This window comes from Elaeis guineensis, chromosome 1, assembly GCF_000442705.2.
Source record: "Elaeis guineensis isolate ETL-2024a chromosome 1, EG11, whole genome shotgun sequence".
NCBI lineage: Eukaryota > Viridiplantae > Streptophyta > Magnoliopsida > Arecales > Arecaceae > Elaeis > Elaeis guineensis.
In genome coordinates this window covers 1,093,997-1,120,307 of record NC_025993.2, presented here as the reverse complement: position 1 = coordinate 1,120,307, position 26,311 = coordinate 1,093,997, and the positions used below count along the sequence as shown (strand labels likewise).

The window sequence follows — 26,311 nt, the reverse complement described above, 5'->3', positions numbered from 1 at the left end:
CTACTCTCAAAAGCTCTTTTCCTCTCAATTTTGCCCAAGAGATTCAGTCTCAACCTTGTAGGGTCAAGATTTGTGACCACTGTCATAAGCCGGACCACATCAAAGCTTTCTACTATGAGCTGTATGGTCGTCCGACTAGAGGCCGTGGTCATGGAGGTGATCGTTTTGGTAGAGGCCGAGGCCAGCATAATGGGCCCATTTTTCTTCTATGGGAGAATTATCAGTCAAAAAAATGCAACTTCTGAAGAAATTCAGATCTAGTACAAATATTTCTGTACAACGCTTCCACAGGAAATTCTCCGAATCAACCAACCAATTCTCTCTTTCAGGATAATTTTGCCCAAATATGTATCAGTGATCAAGTTCATGTTCTCAACTGTAGTAACTCTTTTCCATGGGTAGTTGACTCTGGAGCATCCAATCATATGACTGGATCCTTTAGAAATTTTGTGTCTTATATTCCTTGTTTCGGTCGTGATAAAGTTCATCTTATTGATGGCTCTTTTGCCCTCGATTTCTGAGAAAATATCTATCAAATGCACTTCCGAATTATCCTTATCATCTGTTCTACATGTCCCTAGATTCTCTATCAATCTCCTATCCATTAGTACTATTACAAATGATCTTGATTGTACCGTAACTTTTTTCAAAACACATTGTGTCTTTCAAGAGCCAAAGACAGGAAGAAAACTTGGGACTAGTATAATGCGTAATGGGCTCTACTATTTAGAGGAAATAATTTTCGTAGGCTACTCAAGGACCAGTTTGGCAGTGTCATCTTCACAAGAGAGAGACTTGTTATTCCAGCACTATAGGCTTGGTCATCTTCCATTTACTCTCTTAGCTCGTATGTTTTCAACTACTTTTGAATCATATAATAAAGAGAAGCTAGTTTGTGATGCCTGTGAACTAGCTAAACACACTAGAAGTATTTATCCAAGCTCTAGCCTGCGTAGTAAAACAATGTTTGAGGTAGTTTACTTTGATGTGTGGGGACCTTATGGGACCACTGCTATTTCTGGTCATCGGTGGTTCATTACTTTTATTGATTATTTTAGCCGTTGCACTTGGGTTTATCTATTAAAAATAAGAATGAAGTATTTCAGTAATTTAGAGATTTTCATAAAATAATTGGTACTCAATATGGAGCAACTCTTAAAATTTTTTGCTGTCATAATGGGACAGAGTATTTTAATAAAGACTTTGAGGAGTATACACATAATAATGGTATTATACATCAAACGACCTGTGTTGACACACCAGCTCAAAATGGAGTTGCTGAAAGGAAGAACAGGCACTTGCTTGAAGTTACAAGGTGTTTGATGTTTTATATGAATGTTCCTAAATTTTTATGGGAAGAAGCAGTGCTAACTGCAACGTATCTGATTAACCGAATGCCTCTTTGAACTCTGGACTATAAGACACCTCTTGAATGCCTGCAGGAAACTAATTCTTTCATAGTTCCCCCCAAGGTATTTGGTTGTATTTATTTTGTTTGGGATCATCGACCTTCAGTTGGAAAGCTTGACGCTCGTGCCCTCAAGTGCATTTTTGTAGGCTATCCTTCCACACAGAAAGGGTACAAATGTTGGTGTCTAATAGAGCGAAAGTTGCTTATCAGTATGGATGTAACATTTCGGGAGTCTGAGTCATTCTATATATCTTCTGCATCTTCTTCCGTCACCTCTAGTGTTGGTCGAGAAGGAGAGTTCTCTACTGAAGGGAATCCTATTACTATGGATGTTGGCAGTTCTACTACTACAGATGATGGTTCTAACACTCAGGGAGAACCTAGTTCTAAGCCTAGTTCTGCTGGCTCCGACACTCAAGGGGAAGCATCTAAGTCTATGTCACAGCCTGTTACTCCATTTACCTGTTTCACCTTCCCTTTCAGCGCCTGTTACTCCAAATTCACCTATTTCACCTTCCCTCTCAGAGCCTATTACGCATTCTCCAATCTCCAGGTCTTCCTCTTCTATCCCAACGGCTTCGTCTTCTACGTCCCCTTCCAAGATGAATGGTAATTCTCCTGTATCTTCCATTCATTTTATATTAAATAATAATGATTTAAATATTTCTATTACTTTACGTAAGCCTACTCGTCATGCTGGTATTTTTGCTCGACTTAAGGATGGAGTGGGGTATAAACATGACATCACTAACTTTGTATCCTATAAATCTTTCTTGTCATCTTATCAGAGTTTCATAGCTTCTCTGTCTTCTATCTCCATACCCAAGAATTGAAAGGTTGCTAAGGAAGATCCCAAGTGAAAAGTCGTGATGCTTGAGGAGATGCGAGCACTAGAAAAAAATGATACATGGGAACTTGTATCTTTGCTAGTCGAAAAATAAACTGTGGGATGTAAATGGGTTTTCACAGTTGAGCAGACATCTGAGGGTACTGTTGAACATTACAAAGCTTGTTTGGTAGCAAAAGGGTATACACAGACTTATGGCATCGACTATGATAAAATTTTTGCACCCGTTGCAAAAATAAACTCTATAAGGACCCTTATATCATGTGCTGCTAATTTTGGATGGGATCTATTCCAGCTAGATGTAAAGAATGCTTTTTTTCATGAAAAACTTCAGGAGGAGGTGTATATGGAGATTCCACCAGGGTTTGCTACTGCTCAGACAGTGGGCAAAGTATGCCGGTTACGACGTTCTCTTTATGGTCTGAAGCAGTCACCTCGTGCTTGGTTTGATCGCTTCCGACAGGCAATTATTCAGATGGGATATAAACAGAGCAATGCTGATCACATACTCTTCTTTCGGCACAACAGAGGTAAGATTGCTGTTTTAATTGTCTATGTTGACGATATTATGGTCACAGGAGATGATTTTGAGGAGATAACTCGTTTAAAAGATCAGCTAGTACAAGTATTTGAGGTGAAGGATTTTGGACGTCTTCGATATTTTTTTGGGATAGAGGTTGTCCGTTCTTCAAAATAATTTTTCTCTCTCAAAGAAAATATATTCTGGATCTTCTTACAGAGACCGGTATGTTGGGATGTCGACCTATTGCCACTCCTATTGAGCAAAATCATCGATTAGTAGCTGATGTCGGTATTCCTGTTGATCGAGAACGTTACCAACGATTGGTAGGGTGTTTGATTTATCTGTCTCATACACGGTCGGATATTGCATTCGTCGTTAGTGTGGTAAGTCAGTTTATGCATGACCCATGTTTTGTTCATATGGATGCTATGATACGGATACTTCGATATCTCAAAAGCTGTCCTGGCCGTTGTTTACTTTATTCATGGCAACCTACAGATAGAGTGCTATACAGATGCTGACTGGGCTGGATCACTTGATGACCGCCGTTCTACTTCAGATTACTGTACTTTTGTTGGAGGTAACCTAGTTACTTGGCGAAGCAAGAAACAGAATATGGTTGCTCAATCTACTGCAGAGGTAGAGTATCGAACTATGGCAAATGGCGTGTGTGAGATTTTATGATTGTGGATCTTGTTATTGGAACTAGATCTTTACCGGTTGTCGCCCCTTATACTGTATTGTGATAACAAGGCAGCAATCAATATTGCTAATAATCCAATTCAGCATGATCGGACAAAATATATTGAGATCGATTGATATTTTATTAAGGAGAAGCTTGATGCTAGAATCATTTGTATGTCCTATGTGCGATCTGTTAGTCAGTTGATAGACATTTCGACTAAAGGTTTTAGTTTACAATCTTTTTCATTTATTTGTGACAAGATGGGTCTTTATGATATCTAGAATCCATCTTGAGGGGAAGTGTTGAAATGAGCTATAAATCTCTCTAATTGGAAATGTAGATCCCTCTAATTAGGAATGTAATCTTCCTAATTAGAGAGAAATATGGTTGTATATGGTTGTCTAATTAAAGGGAAATATGGTTGTAAAATTCTCTCTAATTAGAAATGTATTTTTTCTGATTAGAGGAAAATATGGTTGTATATGGTTGTAAAATTCTTAAGTTGAGATTCTGAAAATTAATAAAAAGGACCCTATAGATTCTAGAGGAAAGCAATTCCTCATTCCTTCGAAATCCCATCTTCCTCTCTTCCTCTATCTCTTCTTCCGTCTCTGTTTTTCAACATTAACTCATCTTTTCCTTTAGATGACATTGGTCTTTGAACTGGGTGATTTCCCAACAATTGCCTTCTTCACTTTAACAATTGACAGCTTCACCTTTGATATTATGTTATTTGACTGGCGTTGAGATGTCTTATCTATAACCTTTTGTTCAGGAGCCTTTACATCTGTCCTTGTATCACCACCTTCTTTGGTGGGTTCAACTGAACTTTGATCATCAGCCTTCACAATCTCTTCCTTGTTGTCTGCTGAACCTTCGGTCTTAATGGTCTGCATGGCTTTTGCTGGCTTCAATTCTGACTTGGCCTCCTTAGAGTCATGTTCTAGTTCTCTAACAGATGCATTAACATTGCTTTCCCCTCCAACCACATCAAGGTCCCTGGAGGTCTCTATGAAAGTTGCATCGTCCCCCTAAAAACTTTCATCTTTTTTCTCCTTGACCACCTCAACATCTCCTAAAGCCTTTTCTTGCCTAGAGACTTCAACAACTTCAGCAGCATCATATCTTCTGGTTTTCTCACTTAAAGTTGGCTTTTTGAACTCAGTCTTTTCTGGCTTCTCTTCTTCAACCTTAGCTTCGGGCTTCCCAGCCTGTTCAGCAACTTGAGTAGCTGAGGTGGTATGAATAGCCTCAACCTTAATTGCAGTAGAACCACCTTCTCCATCCATAAAGTCCTCCATACCTGCATCAGCATTGGGATCAAAATCTCTCTTTTCTATTACATCAGGAACTAAAGCTCCTACCTGAACTTCCTTAAGCTCATTAACTTCCACACTGGGGATTATAATGGCATCAGGTGTAGACTCCAATACAGTAAATGTTGTTGAAGGTCCCACTGATGTTGAACTTGGTGCAGCAGAAACTACTGGAGCTTCTTCCTTACTTTCAATTTCTTCAACTGTTGGCTCTTTTATTGCTTCAGGTTCTTTTTCTTGCATTTTAGATGCCTCTGTATCCTCTGCTGGTTTTTCTACAGCCTCAGTTGGTGGCTCAGAAGTATCAGTTGCATTAACTTGGTTCTCTACTTCAACCTCAACTGATGGTGTTGCAGTAGACTTATCATCTTCTTCTGTTTTTACTTGTTCAGCCACGGTGACATTTTCTTTATCTCCTGGCCTTTTATCTGATTCTGTTATAGATGCTTCAACATTTTGTGAACCCTCCACTTTGATCTTTTCTCCCTTACGTGTTTCTTTAACATCCTTGGATTTAGAAACATTCATTTCATGAACATTTTTTATATCATCATCTGCTTTCATCGAATCAATATGCTGCGGAAGTTTTAAGCCAATTAGCAAACAACCAAAACCTCACACACACGCACACACCCCCAAAGAGAGAGAACATTAGGTCCACAATTATCAACCCAATTCATATTATAATCTGTCTAGTAAATTAGTAAAGTTTGCTTCTAAAATACCATTCAACTTAATTAATAAAAAAATAATAAATTTGACCAACAGCTGTTAGCTCAACTGGTAGGTACACATATCTCAAAGTTGAGCGGTGGCAAAATAACCATAATCATTTCAGATACAATATTATTTCCACTCTTTATATAAATTCACCTAAAGACAAAAAACATCTTTTTTCACTGTTAATATACAAAACACTCGTCCTACTGCCTCACTGCAGATCCCAAGTAGCTTATCATTCACATATTGTATAAAAATTTTATCCTGAAAAATTGAAATCTTTTCATAGATGTATTAGAGCTTCTGCTTTCTAATAATACAGTCACCACCACGAGCTAGTATTAATAGAAGTATTAAATTCTAAAAATGTTTTAGACAACAAAATCATATTTTGCTTCCTTGTCCAGTCCACTGCAACTAGATGAAATACAGCAATTTTCCCGGCTGATTTAAAGCATGCTGTCATTAGTTCAACTTCAAAGATTTGCAAAAAAAGTATCTGAATTTTAAGGTTTTCTGAAGTCTTAACATGACTTTGGAAGAAAGTATATTAGATGTTGGGCTACTTCTGCATGAAAGTTCTTCGATCAACAAAAGGAAGAAACGAGTTCGAGCAGGCATATGCCCATCCTATTTCCTTGAAAAGGAAAAGGAAAAGGAAAGAAAAGAAACAAGAAAAGAAGACGCATAAGTGGTAATAAATCATTATTATGAGTGGCAGAACTTTACAAAAACGAGTTCTAAGAAAGAAAAGAAGTTCAAAACAAAATACTAAGAAATTAAGACATTAATATGGTAAGGCACTAAAGCTAGACTAGCTTAGAATAGATGCATTTGATATGAAGTGAAGTTGAATCTTGGGAAAGAGGGCCTTTCACAATATCCCTCTTCATGCTAATAAAAATAACTATTCCTTTTGTTTCATATTCTTCTTTCTTTGTTCCAAACTCTGAGCTATATTGGATACTTGTTTTGTTATTCGCTGTTTGTTCCCAAGGGAACTTGGTCTCTGTTTGTTTCACATACGCTAAAACAAAATAGGGTCAATCTGCCAACTTTTTTGCTCAAAAATAAATATTCCAAAAGATAATCAGGTTAGACATGTGAAATATCTTTTTCATGATTCACTAGCCTATCCACTACAAAGAAGCAAAGACAAGTTGCTGTCAGCCAACAAAAAAGGAATAAGAAAGGCAAAATATAAGAAGGCAAAAAAAAAAAAAAGAATCAGAGATTGCACTTTAGAGTTAGCATAATGAAAATCTCCATAGGTTAGACATGACAGATTAAAGCAAAAATATGTGAGACTAGTTTTATCAGATATTGTCGCCAGGGTCAAAGCATAAAGAAGATAAATAAAAAATAATAATAAAAATAAATACAAGAGACATCACTGAGACTATTAGAGGCTTGAGTCCATCATACGACACAACTGCAGCCTGCTGGCTGCTACTCTGAATAGCAATAACAAGGGGGGGAATTTTGAAGCCAACCTAAGAGTGTCGTGCCTTAGATCATTAACAAGTGAAAAATCATTAATCTTTTCTTACTTTCTTAGGCTAAACTCATGAAATTCTTATTTCTGTGATTCGTGACTGCCAGATTCCACATCACATTTGCATAGCTTGATAAAAGGAAGAAATATGCAGGTCGAACAAGTAGCCCATTAGAAGCAAGAAAAATAAAAGAGTATTTTGGCCATCTGAAGTAGGTAATGCTTCAAACCCCAACTTCCACCACTAAATCACAAGAAGCTAGGATCTGTTTCTCTCAGTTGTCCTTTACATGACAAATAATGATAGAATAAGAAAGGAAAGAAAAAGAAGAGGGAACAGCAGGCAAATTCATTTGTCTGTGATTGATTAGCCTTTTGTGACAAAAAATATAGATCATGGTATGATTAGCCCACCTGCATTTTCCATTATCTTGCTGTGCATGTGTGGTGGGCACTAGTGGCATGACATGATTGGCCATGCACTGGAGATATGGGTGGCAATTCTTTAAGGTCTATTAGGGTTGCTTTCAGCTGTGCTTTATCAGAGGCTTCAAACCTTTAGCAAAACCTGAGGGTACTTTCACTTTACATGGTCCCCCCAAATGTTGTAGGCTGCTTTCCAGATTTCCAACTCTTCTGTCAGCATTTTGTGGATAAGTAACAAAATCAAGTCGGCTGGAATCTGCTTGTGATGACCATATGGTGGAAGATCTAGTTAGAGAGGAAGTGCAGGATTTTTGAAACTACTTCTCATCACACTGAGGCTTTAATGGAACAAACTAAAATTTGGCTTGGGCGGAATGGTCTTCGATCCATTGCTCCTATCAAATTTTCTTATGAGTTAAAAACACTTGTATCTCAAGTCGGCTGGCGTTAGTCTTGTTCATTTTAATAATTCAATCTCTCAATGAAATGAAGAAATTGAGAAACACATTTTCTTCTCAAAAACAAAGTCAAGTCATCGAATGAAAATCTCATAAATTTCCCAATGTCACAGCACAAAACCCTGGTTTAATATTACTAGTTCCTTGCTTTTAATCAAATCATGCATGGTCAGAAACCATAAAAATTGGCTACATTACTGCATTTGAGAAGTCACGACTTATCTCCGGAAACAATGTAGTTGGATGCATCGAGAATTTCAATTCGAAAAACATAGCTCAAGTAATCGATCATTTCCGATCTCAACATTTTAAGGGATTCTAGTGTATTATAATCTGCTTTCAACTGGATGATTTTCAACACTCAATGCATCACAAAGTAGTTTTCACAAGCAAAATCCAGAAGGCTTGGGCAGCACATCATGAAGTTTGAGGTTGCAAATGTAGATACGAGTGAGAAGAGGAAGGTGAATGAAAAAGATTGATATCGTTGGTTTCTTTTTCTAACACATGATGCCCGCCACCCCCCCCACCCACGCGCACACACACATACACCCACCAAAAAAAAGAAGAAGAAGAAAAAAAAAAGAGAAATCTTTTTAATTAAAAGAATGCTCCGGATCATGAATTATGAGGACAAACATGGCTTTAATTTTCAAGTTTTGGTTCGAAGAAACTTGCAAGGTATGCTCTAAATATGGATACGTAGGATTATGCTTCCACGGAGCACACACAAATACACACGGATATGTTAATAATCTTATGCATGTGTCTAAGACCTTCCTAAAGATTTTGTTGGACAGATATAATATAATGAACAACAACTAAATAAAGAGGTTTTTGGATGTAGAAAGTCAGTTTTGGAAGGGGGTGTGGTGGGCGGCGAAGAAGGCGTCGAGCTCCAGCGAGACGAACAACTTAGTAATAGAAATTTCTGTCCGATAATTATTAAAATTTATTATTAAATATATAATAAAAATTTTACTATAGAAAGTTTTTATTTATTATAATTTAAAATTATGCTATTATTATGTGCCCATCACCAGAGCTGGACCCCAGTCATCAACGAGCGAGTGCATTTTCGGGATACCATCCGCTCAAGCTAAGGGCTTGCGGGACGAAGGGGATCATCGATCCCGTCTTTGTTCCAACTCCTCGTCCATCTCGGATCGTTCAAAGAAGAGGAGGAAGGCGAACCAGAAGGGAAGACGTCGTCCGATTCTCAAGGCGGAGGAAGAGTGAAAGAAGTCCAGAGGGGAGCAACGATGGGCGCAGTGAAGAAGGCGGCGGAGGTGGCCGCGAAGGTGATCGATCGGAATGGGATGATGGCAAGGCTTATCGCCTCCAAGGAGGCCCTCCGACCCAAGCTCGGCCAGGTATCAAACTACGTCTCTCTCTCTCTCTCTCTCTTTCTGGACCGATCGATAGATTTCATTTCTGCTTTTGATTCGAAATGAAGTGGAATGAGTGTCCAAGAAATTAAAATTTAAGACGGCTTTTTCTTTAGATAGATAGGAAAGGCTTGGGCTCAACTGATCTGATTTCAACACTGAGCTTTCATTTTTTTCTTTTCCCCAAATCTCACAATGTCTTATGTGAAAAACTCTTTGACGAGATTCTGGAGATGATGATTTTTTTTCCTTTTTTTCCCTTTTAAGTCCTGTGCAGCTGTGCTGAAGATTGGAATGGGAAAAGAAAAAGTTATTTCGATCTTTTTGATTTGATCAGCACAGCGATCCGTCAGTGAAAACTCGATTATGTCTTATTTGCTTTTCATAAATGGTTATTCTAGCTCAGAAGCTGAAATCCTGTAACCTCGCATACCTTCAAACACTCTGCTCCCTGTAAATATCACTCTGTACATATTCACTGACGTAGCATTGGCGAATAAACAAGAATTCACACCAGATGAAAACCTTCAAGATAACAAGGAAGAATCCTAGACTCCAAATGGAGAAAATAATCTGGCGATTTTTATTGATAATGATCGAATAAACACAAAACAAACGTATTTATAGTGTCTCAACCCTAATATGGATAGTTGAAAATTAAATAAAAGCTAAGAATACGGAACTAAACCAAAGATAGACTCCTAAACAGAAAACGGCCTTGAAACCCACTAAAATGATGGATTTTGGGCCCTAAAACTAAGGTGAATAGGTAAACATGGTTCATAATCATAGGGCTCGGAACGAGCTTTCCATTGATATATTATGGGTCCGTAACTCTTCTTAGATTAAAAGTTGCGGCCATTTGAAGCTTAGGTCCATGTTTTGACGCTCCAACCCTTTTGTTTGGGCTTTCGTTGCTTCCTGCGATCCATTTGGCCCAAGTACTCTTCAGCCAGATGTTCCATGTCATTCACTTTAATAAAAGTTGGGTGGCTTTTTAGCTCCCCTATTCATTGTCAAAAAAAAAAAAAAAAAAAAAGAAAGAAATCCCCATGCTGCCTAGGTTTGTAGCTATATTCTTAGTGGCCATGATAGTCATAGCTATCAAAACTGACCAGAATTTTCTTTTTGAGGTCTGCAACATATGTAACAAAAAAACCTCACCCCAAAAGGCTAGCTGGACGGTTTTTTTGGGTTTCCTTGTACCAAGATCTATCTCATGCATAGCAAATGTGGCACTAAATATGTTTGTATGGGTTCTCACATACTTTCCCTATTTAAGCTCTAGCATTCTTGTGAGGCTAAGGATCTAAATCCATTTCGATATAATCACAACTACGACATACCTAATCACAAACACCATAAATTTGTTTAGTGTTGCTATCTAGGATTTACCCCTTAATTGTCTAGAGCACTAGTCGTGGGAGGAAGAGGTCTGTAGGGCACCATGTTGACTCCTTGAATCTGGCAAGGGCCATCTTTCCCTTTTAGGTCCGGTTTCTAAGGAGAGGCCAGGGATGGAGGATGGTTGTGGAAATTTGACATGTCAATCCCGAGCATGTAACTTCCGGATTGAAGCTCCACTTTCCCCTTCTAATGCGACTTTGAGATGTGGCTAAAGAAGGGAGGGGCTTGGCTCAACACTTTGATTTCCTTCACGGACCATCTGATGATGGGATGGAACCTAGAGGGTTGGAATCAAATGACCTAGTGATATGGGCTTAAATGATCCAACCTAATTATAGTTCCAATATGCTTGATTGGTGAGCTTTGCTTTGAGCAAGTTGGACTTGGTGGACTATTTTGCACTTAGGCTCCATGGTGAGCTAAGTGATCTGGCTTGTGGAGCAGGCCTGAGTCGCTTCTTGGGTCTGTAAGCTGAATAGGCCTCCATTTGGATGCTTGCAATGCTAGCTATGGCTCACCAATTGCATGGGTCCTTGGTCTTCCATTAGCGACCTTGGCTCTAGAAGGATCCTGAACTAAGTGCCCTAGTTGGCTTGAAATACAGTGCCACTACTGGGATGTGTCAACCTTATGCTGCACTTGATCTGGGGATTTGCTCCTAGCATACTTAGCTGGTTTCTGCAGCCATTCAAGCTTGGTGGGAAACTTGGTGAAAATGGATGAGTGAGGCATATAGGTTAACTCACCTTCTTCCTTCCAAACACCGGAATGTTTGCTCTAGGCCTGTTGTTCCTAATTGGTACTAGCTAGGGACCAAACAAGGGTCGGTGATTGATAGTTCATTGCTCCCTATTATCCCTACCTAGTTGAGGCTTCGAACTTGCTTTGGTTTGTACTAGTATAATGGCCATTGGAAGAAGTAATAGAGTGATAGATCTCAATGCTCTATTCCACCATGACAAAGTTTCCCTACTTTAGAGTTTTGGTAACATGAGGAGTAGGTAGGACTAGTGCTGGGAACTGGAACTCCTCATCCTGCTGGCCAATTTGTGTGCATCAAAAACAAACCATCAGCGCATTCTCATAAATAAGTTGTTGCCAGAATATTTTATACTTAATTTGAATCAATCAACCAGGCTTCAAGTGCAAAGTAATATCCACCCTCAGGCATTCTTGAGCAAAATGACCCTTCTTAGATAATCGATGATATTATTTATAAACATGGGTTGGTGCAGTTGAAACAATACTTAGGATCGTAAATTTTTACTTCCAATACTCTTTCGATAGCTTGGGAAGCCTCATCCATGAGGGTTCATGCACTAGCACCTAGTTGGTGATCAACCAGGGGCCCTTCATTAGAAGCACTTGAATAGATAGTGGTCCTCTGCAATCATGAAGGCATACACATCATTCAATATCTTTCTCCTTTGTTTGAGTTCCATGGCTTTAAATTTGATGTGTATTCTTTGTCTCAAACTCTTGACCGCTACCATTGTGGATTCCAATTCCCATTGAGCTTCCTCCATCTCTTCTTTAGGTAGCACCAACACATTGGCATAGTGGCTCTGTAAGGTAGCACTTTCCTCAGAAATTCTATGGGTGTGCCAAAGTGATTGCTGTTGCTAACCCTGGACTGCATTCATCCAAGAGAGCCCCTTCTCCTCATCTCCATGGTTGGATGCCTCCTCTCCCATAGAGCCAGCCATTGGTGGTGATGCTGAGAGGATATTGCTATATTTGCTGGTGATCTGCCACCATCATTAGATTCCCGATAGACTCCTGTTATATAGGTTTCACCTTATCTCTAGGGTTTCCTTGACTCATCACCTTATCCCATATGATGGGTTCTGATTTGAGTGAAATCCTTCAAAATTACACTAGGTTCCAATTCAAGAAGAGATTGCTATCGCGCCATCGATATCCGTTGGCTGTTGGTTGCCATCACCAAGTTCCACATAGCTGCCACTCATCTAGGATTTCACCTTCCTGCTAGGGTGTCCTCTTGAAACCAGGAATTAATAGATCTTTAACACTACTCTCAAGTTCTTTTTCCACTAGTATGGTATTGCTTTTTTTTTTTTCCTGAAGCCTAAATTTTCTTGTTCTAATCAAGCTCACCCAAACTTCTATAATCCTTCATGGATGGCTCTACTAATTGAGTCATTCTGATGAATATATCTTTTTTAAGACTTTATCATATAAGTGTTATCCATTTTCAGAAGCTATTAGATGAATTACATCGACTTTTTTGTGATCTCACTTTTACAAAAGTTCTCCAGCTAGCCTAGCATTCTTTTTTATAATTATCATGTGGAAGATCACTCTCATAACTAAGCCTTGTTTATTTATGTTGTAGCTGAAATCATGTTAGAAGGCCCTAACTAACTACCCTTATAAATGTGCTAGTTAGATACTAATGAGCAATCTAGTCATACCTATGCTCATAAGTAGTGATCCTAATCCAACAGGTGCCATCTTGGAGTTGTAAGGTCTATGTTTGTCAAGATTGTGCAGCTTCTTTTCCTTGTTTCCTCTAATTATCCATTTTTCATCTTCTGTGTCACATGGATCAATGCACGTGTTCCAGTTGCAAGTGCATGTCTAAACATCCGATCCTTCCAGCATATCTAAGAAAAAGCAAGCTGAATGTTTCTCTTTGATTCCTCCTTTCCTTCGTCTCATTGAATGGCGTCTCTCTTTGTCAACCCTAATCATCCAGATAATGGTTTCCAACATCCAAATAGGCCCTAAGGATTGTAAAACAATGCACAAGATTATTTTCTGGATCAGGGTTGGGCCTATGATAAAGTCGACTAAATTTGAGAATATCTAATCCATTTGCACCTCTAATATGTTGATCTTAAGAAAGGAAAATTCATTATTTAGGGAGCTGATCTAGGTCCTTCATGTAAGCCAACTTTAGTATGTCCAGCTTCTCTCGAGAAAATTTTTTTGCTAATATATGTGACACATTTTCTTAAGCATTAATGAACTACTTTGCTTTTATAGAATTCTTTTAGGTTGAAACCGAAAAAGGTGATTTCTTTGTGAAGCATCAAAACATAACTTCTACATGTTTAGATCTTAGACATTTTAGCAGAAGCAATTTTTAGTTAGTGATTGGTCTCATCAGAGAAATTTGAAACTCATCGATGTGGATTAAAATTGACAGATTTTGCTCAGGATCAAGTTGAATATAACCTTTTGTTTCACATTTTAGCCAATTTGGATCGATTATAGCCAGATACAATTGGTGTGAATCCAGCTTTCATTAGTTTGACTGGTTTTAAGTAGTGTTCCCTTCAAAAAGGCTGGTCTAGGTGGACTCAGTCAGAGATGATCAGGACTGGTTGTGGATGCTATATTTATTATTTGGAACTTTAGCGTAATTTTGAATCATTTCTTTATTTCTTCAACTCTAGGGTCATTTTTCGTTAGAGCTAGAACAAGAGGTTTTTGAGTCACATATTAGCATTTCTTGTCTATGTTAATTAGTTGTTCTAGTAAAATTTTGTATTTTCTAAAACTTATCAATTGTACACTGGATGCTATTTGTAACTATGTTTAAATCTTATGAGCCAGGTCTTCTACTTAGAGTGGCTTACCCACTTCAAAAACTTGTCGCTGCACTAATTTCTAAGTGTTCTTCTATTCTAGATTGTTTTGAGTGGTTGCTCCTGCATGCTAGCACCCAAGTCCACTCTCACACTTGCTCCCCCTTTTGACATCTAAGGTATATTTAATCAAATAGGCATATATCCTCCTATATTCTTGAGAAATATTAATAAATGAACAGAAGGGCTGCCTCAATATGCTTTAATTTCCAATTATTTGAAAATATTGGATCACTGAATGAAAACTATGTGTATATGCAATATAGATGAATTGTTTCTTTTTCAAAATTTTGACTATCAATTGTCTAAGACTACTATGGTGCCTACTCATGAGTGAAAACTCTAGACTTAAAATGTCCACTCCTGCCACCCACCCCCTTCCCCCAACCCCTGCTTGGGGCAGCTTTTGAGAAGATTGGAAGCAATTATGAGTTTGGCTTTAAGATATATAAACCATACTCTTCTTTTTAAAGTGTGCTCCTTTTATCTGGGAAAAGAATTGTATGCAAATTTATGTCTGCTCATTCTCTCTTATATATGATGACATAGTTTTCTATTTGATAATTAGATTATTACCAAATATTGAAACATGTGAATAATATTTTACACTTTGAGTTGATAGTATAATATTTTAAATTGATGAGTATAATGTTTTCATTGATTTTCAGCATTATTTTAATTTTCCTAGATTTCGTATGCAATTGGTAAATGGTGAAATAAGATAAAGTCAATTGTTCCAACAATTTAAAATACTCTAAAAATTTGTAATATAGGTAGTCTCTTGGCTTGCCTTATTTTGTCCTTTTGTCGATGGCATATTTCTTTAATTTTGTGACAAAAACTCCATAACTTGGATCAAATATGGTGGGCCAAATTAAAACTGAAACTGAGCTTTCAAACATTCATGGTCATCCACTAAGGACTGGCTAAACCTAGGTCCTTCAAGATTTTAGACATTAATTGGATGTGGAATTGAAATAGCTGCGGGCTTAAGGTACATACTTAACTCAAAATGGGACGACCTTAACTTTATGTTACATCTAAGACAGAGTTCTTGGGGTCTAGGATTTCAATTCAGATTAATATAAAATCAAGTAAATGAAGTTTAACTAGAGTTTTGTACAATTGATATCCAACTTATTCCAATTTGGATATAGATCTAACATCTAAGGCTTGGGGTTGATCTACAATTTTTTGGATACAAAAACTGAATGGGGAAAAGCTAGCTGCAGCAGCCAGCTAGCTTGAATCTCTCTCTCTCCCTCTCTCTCTTACTTTCATTCCCTCCCTCTCTCCCTCCCCTCCACCCCCAAAACCAACAATTTACTAAAGGTAGAGAAGAATATGACTTCCAATGCTCCAGAGGAAAGGTAATTTGAAATATGATAATGGACTAGTTAAGGCATTCGGATAAAATTATGGCATTAGAATACCATGGAGTTAGAAATCTAGTTCCATATGTATTATTTAAAGACCTTAAAAGAAAATTGAGATACCCATGGAGGACATATCCTCTTGATAAGAAGTTGAACCAATTATCTATTTTCCCTAGTATGATAATAATGCAAAAGGATAACAAGTGTCTAATATCATCATATCCTTATTGTTTTATTCAAGGATTTAAATGTCTGTCAGCCTCCAAAACATGGTATTTTGGTTCACCTTTATTGGTAAGAGAAGTTTAGACTTTAGAGTAGGAAGTTGATTATCTGGCTACTTATCACTGTTGGTCTCTTCAGTTACTGGCCAGTTGCATTCTTTCTTTACGAATATTCCAATGGGCAACTAGTGTCTTTACCAAGTACAAAAAAGAGTTGGTTCAGAAGATCCGCCTTGGCCACTGTTGTTGGATGCAATATGGGGGAGAACTATCAGTAATACTATGTGGAGCCAAGAGTAGAAGATGTATGGAGAGAACTTTAGGTGCCTAGATTCTAGATATATTTTCATTAACAGGAAAATGGTGCAACACTTGGTAATTCAATGTCTATAAGTTTATATCCAGTGATTCGACCATATCATTATGAATGACCCTAGTGCGATTCTATTTTAAGATTTTAAATAACCCACAGTGAAGCTTTTAGATCTATTAAACTTGGTGAAAACAGTGGAGGATAACAACATATGATATACAAGATAAATATGGGTTTAATCAGTGAAAGTTTGAATTATACAGGTTTGATCAAAATATATTCCATTTAATCATTTTCTACCATTCTTATAGAAAAATTTTTAAACAGATTGTACATAAAGGCATAATGTAAAATATAGTTATGGTGTGTGGATGAATTGCATAGATGCTCTTGTGTTTCTTTGTGATTATTGCATCTCCCTCCCTCCCTTCCTCAGGGGAAAAAGTCAAAAAAGGTACAGTAAGTCAAAGGAGGTATGGAGTATGAACATAGCAACATTCAATACTAATTCATTAATTGATGTCATCTGTTGTAATTAAGCATGATGCAAAACATTGAGGCAGGGCTAGGTTGCTGTTTCTTGAAAGCATTAATTATAGGGTTTGTGTGAGTCTGTACATGCAATCACATACATATGTATTATGTATGCATGCACATATCTTTCTGCTGAATAGTTTTAATATTTTCATTTTAGCACTCTCTCTGTGGACAATAGGTGACATCACAGTGGTTGGGCACTTGTTTTCTGTCTAGAAGCATTCCATTGCCTAGACAGCTGATATATAGGATTATTGGGTATCCATGCTAGTGACAGACTGAGAAGATATAGCACTTGTGCAAGTTTGTCTGAAAATTCTGAAATATAATTTTTTTTATTTGTGTTTTTACAATATTTTGAGAACTTAATTGATTATGAGTATCTCGTACTACATCTACATGTATGGGTTATGGTTTGCTAAAGTCTGACATAAGGTATGCTTTATTACTTTATCTCCAATTCAGTAATAATACTGAGGAAAGAAATGTTTTGTGGACAATCTAGAAGAGGCAGATTGTAGCGTCTTTGTGTAAGTAGGACCTAGTTGTTGAGAAATTGAGATGGTTCTCACTTAATAATTAAGTGTGAGGAGACCTATGCCATCTTAATTATATCATTTACAGAGAGATTTTCTTGCATTAAGGCATGAAGCAAACTATTGATAAAATCTGCATGTACATCATGGCACCTCGAGTATAAGGATTGAGAAGAAGCTTGAATCTACTGCAAATGGGCAAAAATTGATCCATCATTGTCCCACTCCACTTAGTGGATGTTTTTTGTTAGATTTTGATCATGTAATGTGATGTTGAACAAATGTTTTATCTGCAGTAATATTGAGCAATGTCCAGAGAAGTTAGAAGTAAGGTGATGCTAGACAGAAACATCACTCAGCATGAAGTTAGAAGTAATATTGAGCAATGTCCAGAGAAGTAAGAGAAGTTAGATAGAAACAACACTCAGCATGAATGAAGGTTAACTTCATAGGGTAGAGACAGTTATGTTTGGAAATATTAAAACCAGTACTTAATGTTTTCTGCATGTCATTAGATCTGTTACTTATTTAATGGTTCATCTTGCTAGAGTGTAATGGGATATACTATATGTCGGCGTGATGATGCCTTAGCTATTCTAACATCTTTTATCTTTCTATTCTTGCAATTGTTGCATGATTTTATGATTAAGATGAAGATGAGGTAATTAACATATTCAATAAACCCGTTACATCGTAATCACATATCTTATCTTTTGGTTTTTTTTTTTTGGGGGATGGTTTAGCTCATTATTGCTTAGTTCAGAAAAGACTTGGCCTATAAAGTGGGGCTGTGCACATTAGATGCTATCATAAGGATGAAGATGTTAAAGTAGGTGTTGGTTAAACTATGAATTATGTTGTTGGATATGCATGCCATAGAGGAATCAAGGAGCTAAACTTAGGGTAAGTGGAGGAGAAATTATTGATCGGTTATGGGGATGTAGAGCAAACAAAGGCCTTCATGTGGGCATGCGCAGCACTATTCAAGGAGGCCCGATGAAGATAGCTGCTGGTTGTGTCAAAAGGTTAGGAAAGAGTATGAATCAAGGTTCTCAGTTTCGGTACCGATGGCCGTTTTGATCGGCCGGCGGCACAGTCCGATACGATTCCGTACCAAATCGAATCGGGGTGAACCGACAAAAGGAGGAAGTGACATTCTAAGGAAGAGAAAAAAGAGAGAAAGAGAGAAAGAGAGAAAAAGAGAGGAAGAGAGAGAGAGGGGGGGTCTGTCGGAGAGGCCGCCAGAGGGCCTCCGACTGGCCACCGTGGCCGTCGGACGGCGTAAAAGCCGCCACGGCTTCGTGGTGTGAAATAGGGGTGATTGCTCCTATTTCACAGACTTTTTTAAAAAAGTCCGATAACAGTGAAGCCGGTAATGGATTTGCCGATTTCACTGTTTCTGATCTTTTTTTAAAAAAATTGAAATAGTGAAGGCGGCAAGTCGATTGCCGATTTCACTATTTTTTAATTTTTTTAAAAAAAAATCTTAAAAACTGAAGCCGGCAAATGAAGCGACGGCTTCACTGTTCTTCTTCCCCTTTAAAAAAGGGCCGATGCCCGCTGCTTTTGCGACTCCACCCGTGCCGCTTCCACCGTCCAGTGGCCACCCAGAGACCTCTGACAGCCTCTCCGCCGTCTCATCCTCCCATCTCCGGTGGTCTCCTCCCCCTCTCTCTCTTTTTCGCTCATTACGGCGGCCCCATCGAGCGAACCGAGCCGCGGCGGCTTCCGCCACCCTCCAATGGCCGCAGAGGGACACTCCCTCTCCTCTGTCTCTTTGCCTTTATTTTGCTCTCTTTCTTTTCCGACACCGGCGTGTGCTGTTTTTTCCGTCCGAACCGTCCCAGTCAAGGTTTGCCATACCGTGCCGAACTGACCGGTATACTTCGTCTCGTACCGGACCGGTGGAGAACCGGCACGATTCGGCCGGTAAAATCGATACACCGACGGTACCGAAGAAAAAAGAACAAAAAGTGAGAAAGAGAGAGAGAGAGAGAAAGGAGGGGAGGGAGAGAGGTGGGAGCCGTCAGAGCCCGACGGTGGCCGGCTGCGGCTGCCGGAGGGTTTCTGAGCTCCGTATCATCCGATAGGACTTTCAAGAGAGCAAGAAAGAGAGAGAGAGCACTCGGAGGGGGGCGGGAAAACTACTGGACAGACGGTGCCTCCGTTGTGAGGCTCTCGGTGGTCGGCGAATCGACGCTGACGGTCTAAGGGCGGTCGAGCGGGCGGAGCCGCGGACGACATTTGTTTTAATTTTTTTTTTTTGTTTTAAACTTATGAAGTGGGCAACTGGATTGCCGACTTAAAATTTTTTTTTAAAAAAAAATTGTGAAGCTGGCAAATTGTTTGCCGACTTCACTTAAAATCATGTTTTTAAAAAAAATTTGCGAAACAGGGACGATGTCCCTGTTTCACGCCTGCGGCCCCGCGCGCGTGGACTGCACCCTCCGGCGGCCACGACGGTCAGTCGAAGGCCCTCCGGCGGCTCCGCTGGCTCCTTCCCCTTCCTCTTTTTCTTTCTTTCTCTTTCTCTTTCTCTCTTTCTCTCTTTTCTTCTTCCGGTTTGGGTCGTCGGTTTGGTACGGTATGAAACCATATCAAACCATACCGCCAGCCAGCCGAAACGGCCGACGGTACCGATTCAACATACTTTGGTCCCAATTCTCCGCCAATCTGGTTCAGCACGCTCCAAACCGCCCGGTTTGGAATAATTTTGAGAACCATGGTATGAATGTTGAAAAAATGATGAAGGCTTTGAGGAAGAACTTAAAAAGTTGGGGTAAGTGAGGATTAGCTTTTCATATAAAAAATGGCAAAGAAGGATAAATTCTGCCTCAAAGATTCTATCAGATTTTCATGTGAACTTTTCATGATTATAGGTTATTTCTATTTTATAATGTAATTATCTACTAATATATAATGGGGAGCATCTCAGGTGGCCTAAAAAATTGAAGCCTTGGGCCTCCTTAGGATTAGAAAAGAACAGGTAATTCCCTCCCCCCATGGTACCCTCCCCCTTTTTATAAAAAAAACATATATTCTCCCTGCCATAGCCTCAGATTTGCACCAGCCTCTTTTTCTTATTTTCTGAAAAAAATCTGTAAAGCTCTTGTTCCCAGTTCCACCAGTTCATTCACATATTAACTGATGTTGTTAAAAGCAGCCACATTGGCAAGTAAGCAGTTAATTTGGTCAGGCTGCCTAGGCCAAGCCTGCTTGAACCCTACCTTTTAAGGGTTTCTTTTCACATTTCCTTTCCCTATTTAAACCCCATATGGAACAAATGGGAGATTACTGAAGGCTACCACCAGCATGGTTGGTGGGCAGATCAATGGTTATCAACAGGTTAACCGACAGTGACGAGCGGCAGTGGCAGCTGCAGTGACCAGCACAACTCTTCTTCTGCTGGCCTATCTTCTTTTTTCCCTTTGTTCTACTTGGTAGCCTCTCGTCTACTTGCTGCCTCCCTCCATTTCTACAGAGAGTTAGCTATATCTCGCCTTGTTCTAGAGCTTGCTATATGCTACAATGAAGCAACGCTGTTACTATCCTTGTGAATTATGATCTTTAGACCTTTTAAGTGAAAAATACATTCATGATCCCACTTATAGTGAAAATAGTGTATGTACAGGTACAATCAAGATTTTTCATACCGTACTGAACTGACCGGTACACCCCGTATTGTACCGGACCAGCGGGGAACCGGCACGATTCGGCCGGTAAATTCGGTACACGGGCGGTATGGAAAAAATAAGAGGAAAAGTGAGAAAGAGAGAGAGAGAGGAGGAGAGAGAGGGAGGTGGGAGCCGCCGGAGGCCAGCGGTGGCCGGCTACGGCCGTCGGAGGGCTTTTGAGCCTCGTATTGCCCGATAGGACTTTCAAGAGAGCGAGAAAGAGAGAGAGAGCGCTTGGAGGGGGGCGAGGGACCTATTGGACGGACGGTGCCTCCGTCGCGAGGGCCTCGGTGGCCGGCGAGCCGACGCCGACGGCTTGAGGGCGGTCGAGCGGGCGGAGCTCCTCCACGGCTCCGTCTCCTTTTTCGAAACAGACGACCGTCTGTTTTGATTTTTGATTTTTGATTTTATTTTAAACTTATGAAATCGGCAACCTAGTTGCCGACTTAAGAAATTTAAAAAAAAAAATACAAAAATCGTGAAGCCGACAAACTATTTGTCGGCTTCACTTAAAACTAGATTTTTTTAAAAAAATTGCGAAATAGGGGCATCGCCTCTGTTTCACGCCCGCGGCACCGTGCGCATGGACTGTGCCCTCTGGTGACCACGACGGCCAGCCAGAGGCTATCCGACGGCCCCGCCGGCTCCTTCTCCTCCCTCTTTTTCTTTCTTCCTCTTTCTCTATTTCTCTCTCTTTCTTTTTTTTTTCTTCCGGTTTGGGTTCGCTTGCCTTCGTCGGTTCGGTACAGTACGAAACCGTACCGAACTAAACCGCCGGCTAGCCGATATGGCCGGTGGTTCCGGTTCATCATACTTTGGGTACAATATATGTGCATGCTCATTTATGCATATGATTAAAAGTACATATAACAAACAAATGCCTTGAGAGCTTTCCTGGGCACTCCCCCAGACTTTAAAGGCATCCACCACCTGGCTTCACCTAGGCAATGTGATACTGTTGGTATTGACTCCTCATGGTCTTCCAGATGTGCATGTGCATTGCACGTGCTGGATTGCAGCAAGCAGCAGCTTCTGGGACCATAGACAGAACTAGGATGGTTGGGTGTCTTCCTAGCTAAAGCCCTGCCTAAGTTCTTTTCTGTTTAGGAGCATTCAGTTTTTGTAAACTAAATATGATTTTCAGAAAATTTCATGCTCATGACAAAAATGTGCTTTAAGAATTTATATAAAATATCTGTGATTTTTCTAAAACTTTTAAGTTATCATCTTAGAAGTTCACAATAAGTTGTTTATGCTTAGGGGGGTGCAGAAGATGAAATAATGCAGTTAAATGTATCAGTCTTTCTTTTTTAAATCATTTTCAGCAGGACCTGAAGTTCGTTCCATCAAATTTGAGCACTTTGGAAGTACAGCCTAAGTTTTGTAGCTGCATCCAATTTCATCATGTGACAATATGATTTTCTTACCTAATCCATTCTCATACATGGACTCTTTATTGCTAACATTCTGAGTTATGCTTTATTTCCAGCAACACTACCGTATTCACTATTGTAGTTCTGAGTGAAAAAATTATTTTGTTAAAAGTTGCTCAATTTCAGTCATATCTGATCTTTTTGTCAGGGATCCTTCAAGGTTTTTTCCCTAGGGAGGGCACAACTGATTGGAAGATTAAATTCTGCTTGTAGGTCATTCAGCACTCACACTGTGACGACAGCAAGTACACCTCAGCCTCCACCACCACCTCCTCCTCCAGAGAAGACCCATTTTGATGGTCTTAAAGATGAAGATCGTATTTTCACAAACGTTTATGGTTTGCATGACCCATTCCTCAAAGGTGCAATGAAGCGGGGGGACTGGTATAGAACCAAGGACTTGGTGCTCAAGGGTTCTGACTGGATAGTCAGTGAAATGAAGAAGTCTGGTCTTTGAGGTCATGGAGGGGCTGGTTTTCCATCTGGCCTCAAGTGGTCCTTCATGCCCAAGGTTTCGGATGGCCGTCCTTCATATCTTGTCGTCAATGCTGATGAGAGCGAACCTGGTACATGTAAAGACTGAGAAATCATGCGCCATGACCCACACAAACTGCTTGAAGGATGCCTGATTGCAGGTGTTGGCATGAGGGCAACTGCTGCTTACATCTATATAAGAGGGAATATGTAAATGAACGCCTAACCCTTGAGAAGGCACAAAAAGAAGCATATCAAGCTGGATTTTTGGGAAAGAATGCATGTGGATCTGGTTATGATTTTGATGTTCATATTCGCTATGGTGCTGGTGCTTACATCTGTGGGGAAGAGACAGCTCTATTGGAAACCCATGAAGGCAAACAAGGAAAACTGAGACTGAAGCCTCCTTTCCCAGCTAATGCAGGACTATATGGCTGTCCAACAACTGTTACAAATGTGGAAACAGTGTCTGTGTCTCCTACTATTTTAAGGCGAGGACCTGAATGGTTTGCGAGCTTTGGCCGGAAAAACAACTCAGGAACGAAGCTGTTCTGTGTCTCAGGTCATGTGAACAAACCTTGCACTGTAGAAGAGGAGATGAGCATACCATTGAAAGAGCTCATAGAGAGGCACTGTGGTGGTGTCAAGAGGAGGGTGGGATAACTTGTTGGCAGTTATACCAGGTGGTTCCTCGGTTCCTCTCCTACCTAAGCACGTATGTGATGATGTCCTGATGGACTATGATGCGCTTAAAGCTGTTCAGTCTGGACTGGGCACAGCAGCAGTTATTGTGATGGACAAAGTCCACCGATGTGGTGGATGCTATAGCAAGGCTGTCATACTTCTACAAGCATGAGAGCTGTGGGCAATGCACACCGTGCAGGGAAGGAACAGGGTGGCTATGGATGATCATGGAGAGGCTTAAGGTGGGGAATGCAGAGCTGGAGGAGATTGATATGCTTCAGGAGGTTACGAAGCAGATCGAAGGGCACACTATGTGTGCATTGGGGGATGCTGCTGCTTGGCCGGTTCAGGGGCTTATTAGACATTTCAGGCCAGAACTGGAAAGAAGAATTCGGGAGCGAGCAGAAAAAGAGCTGCTGGAGGCTGCAGCTGCTTGAGCAACCTGGCTCGATCACTTTCCAGAACTTTATCATTTTCTAGTTTTTCAGTTTATTTATCATGAAAAATAATGAGCAATACTGGTAGAGTTCCGTTCTATACGAGAATGCAGATATGTGGTGGCTAAGCTGGTCTTTGGGATCAAATCATCTGTCCCAATCACTCTTCCAGGGCTAAAGAGTTCATACTGAAAATTGAAGCCAGGAAAGGCTAGAATGGTGGCTGCTTTATTTGTCTAATTTGACGCATTGTTCATCTACGTGCCCTAAATTCTGCATTTGAAACCCATTTAATTCTCTATGTTTATAGTGCTTTAACATAGCACGTCATTGTGCTAATTTTTGTTCAATTAATACTATAAGCCTTGGCAAGGAATAGTCTTGGTGCTAAGGTTCATGCTTGTAGGTTTCACAGTGCCCTTTGCTGTGCTGGTCTCAGTGGAGAGACCCAGTCCAGATGCTGAGTTGAACCAGCCATTATGTTGTTGCAATGGCAATGGACGATGTTCTCAATCTAGCATCTCTGTTGTGGTGACTTAAACAGGCCCTTAAGAAGCCGAAAGTCCAAGCAGAGGGATTTGAATCAAGCTTTGGTCACGCAGAGACAGTCTCACTTTAATTTGGACATGGCATTTTTCCATTCTTCCATGGCATTTAAGCTTCTGCTGATGCTATTGGATGTATTCATGTCAGTTATTAGAATCCTTCTGTCTACATATGCCCATGCGCACATGTATACACAAGGAAAAAGCTTGATTACATTGATGGTCCTTTTCTTGGATCCACAAAATTAGCAAGTGAACCTGTCCATCTTTGTTCAGTGACTTGTGTCCCATTGTTGAGATGACAGCAGCAATCCATCTTAGATTGCGGCAGTATGCTCTATAAATGAGCCAATGCAACTTGGGATGATGGCACTATCAACTAATTGCTTTATGAAAATTTCCACCCAAATTTAATCCTGGATCCTAAGAACATAGAGGCGGGGGCTTCATGTTGCTTGCCGGTCAATGTTCAGGGGAGAACAGCTGCGAGTTTCACAACTGGTTTGCCTGACTGTTTGTGAATGTATACCTTTGGGCATTTGGTTTCAATTATTTCTTCACTAGTTGCAGGCAACCATTCATGATCTATACAATCTCTTGGGCTGAACTACAATTCGGCCGGTACAACTTCTACATTCTTTCCAAATGTTTTGCAATAAAAATCAATAAGGGGTCACTAAATGAAAACCCGGATGATGTCTCCGCTAGCTATAAACTGAAGATCACGCATTTGTCTTTCTTTTCTCCTCGCCGCAAAGAAATATAAAACACTTTTATCTAAGCAACAAAATTAACTAAATTTTGATCTTTATAGATCAATAATTTAGATTTGTAAATAAGATAGTCTAAGATCTTTTCAATTAATTACGTTGTTGCCGTTAATTTTGTGCTTCTTCGGTGCGTAAAAGATATCTGAAATATATATACATATATAGGAATTTTAATATCATAACTTGTTATAAACAATGTGGATTTTTATGTTAAAAAGAGATAATTAAAACTAATTAGAAAAGTTTTTGACTAAAATTTTCAAACATATTCTACGCTAGTTCTGTAGGTGTGCGTGCCCATTTGTGTGTTTACCTAAGCGAGGTGCTGGCAAAAACATGAATAAGAATTGTTGCCAAAGCCAGGTATTAATTAATGACTCACAATGCATATGAACAAAGAATATTCGATCTGACAAGGTGCCGGCTGAAAAAGATGGGGTGAGGCCCACACATTTGGTGCAACCCATACTTATTTAATACGAGAACAGCAGGATAGGACATATGATCATATCCAGCCGCCCCGGCAAAGGCCAAGCTAGCCCGCAGCTAAGGCTGCTAGGCCCTCTAACCCTATCGATTTGATTCTGGAATGGTTTTGATTGCCCATACAGAATCAACTAGAAAGTGACACTTGGCAATAAGCACCAGTTCAAGCCACCGATATAACATTAATTGGCCAAGCAATGTGACCCAGCATCTATGGAAACTACGAACAAGTGAACAACATATGTCGCTTGCGAGAAGGCGGCCTAGCCAGCTTAACTCTTACCATATTCCATCCCTCTATAGGGCCTAGACTAGGCTTTTTTTTGGGTTTTGATGTAGATGAGCCACCAAAGATTTTATTAAAAGGAATTTACAAATAAAAGAAAAGAAAAATACATAGAGCACAACAAAAGCCTCCAATACACCTGAGAGTCTAAAGAAGTTTGCTGTGAGAATTTCAATATAGAAGTCTAACTGGAGCCTTTGCAGACAAGCATCAAAGCCGGATGTGAAGCAGTAGAGATGCCATCCG

At 39.7% G+C, this 26,311-nt stretch overlaps 2 pseudogenes; one reads left to right on the top strand and one right to left on the bottom strand.

The window, feature by feature from the left end:
- Positions 1-4,025: 4,025 nt before the first annotated feature.
- LOC105035968 (uncharacterized) lies at positions 4,026-8,957 on the bottom strand (annotated as a pseudogene).
- LOC105035975 (NADH dehydrogenase [ubiquinone] flavoprotein 1, mitochondrial-like) lies at positions 8,938-24,369 on the top strand (annotated as a pseudogene).
- Positions 24,370-26,311: the final 1,942 nt, after the last annotated feature.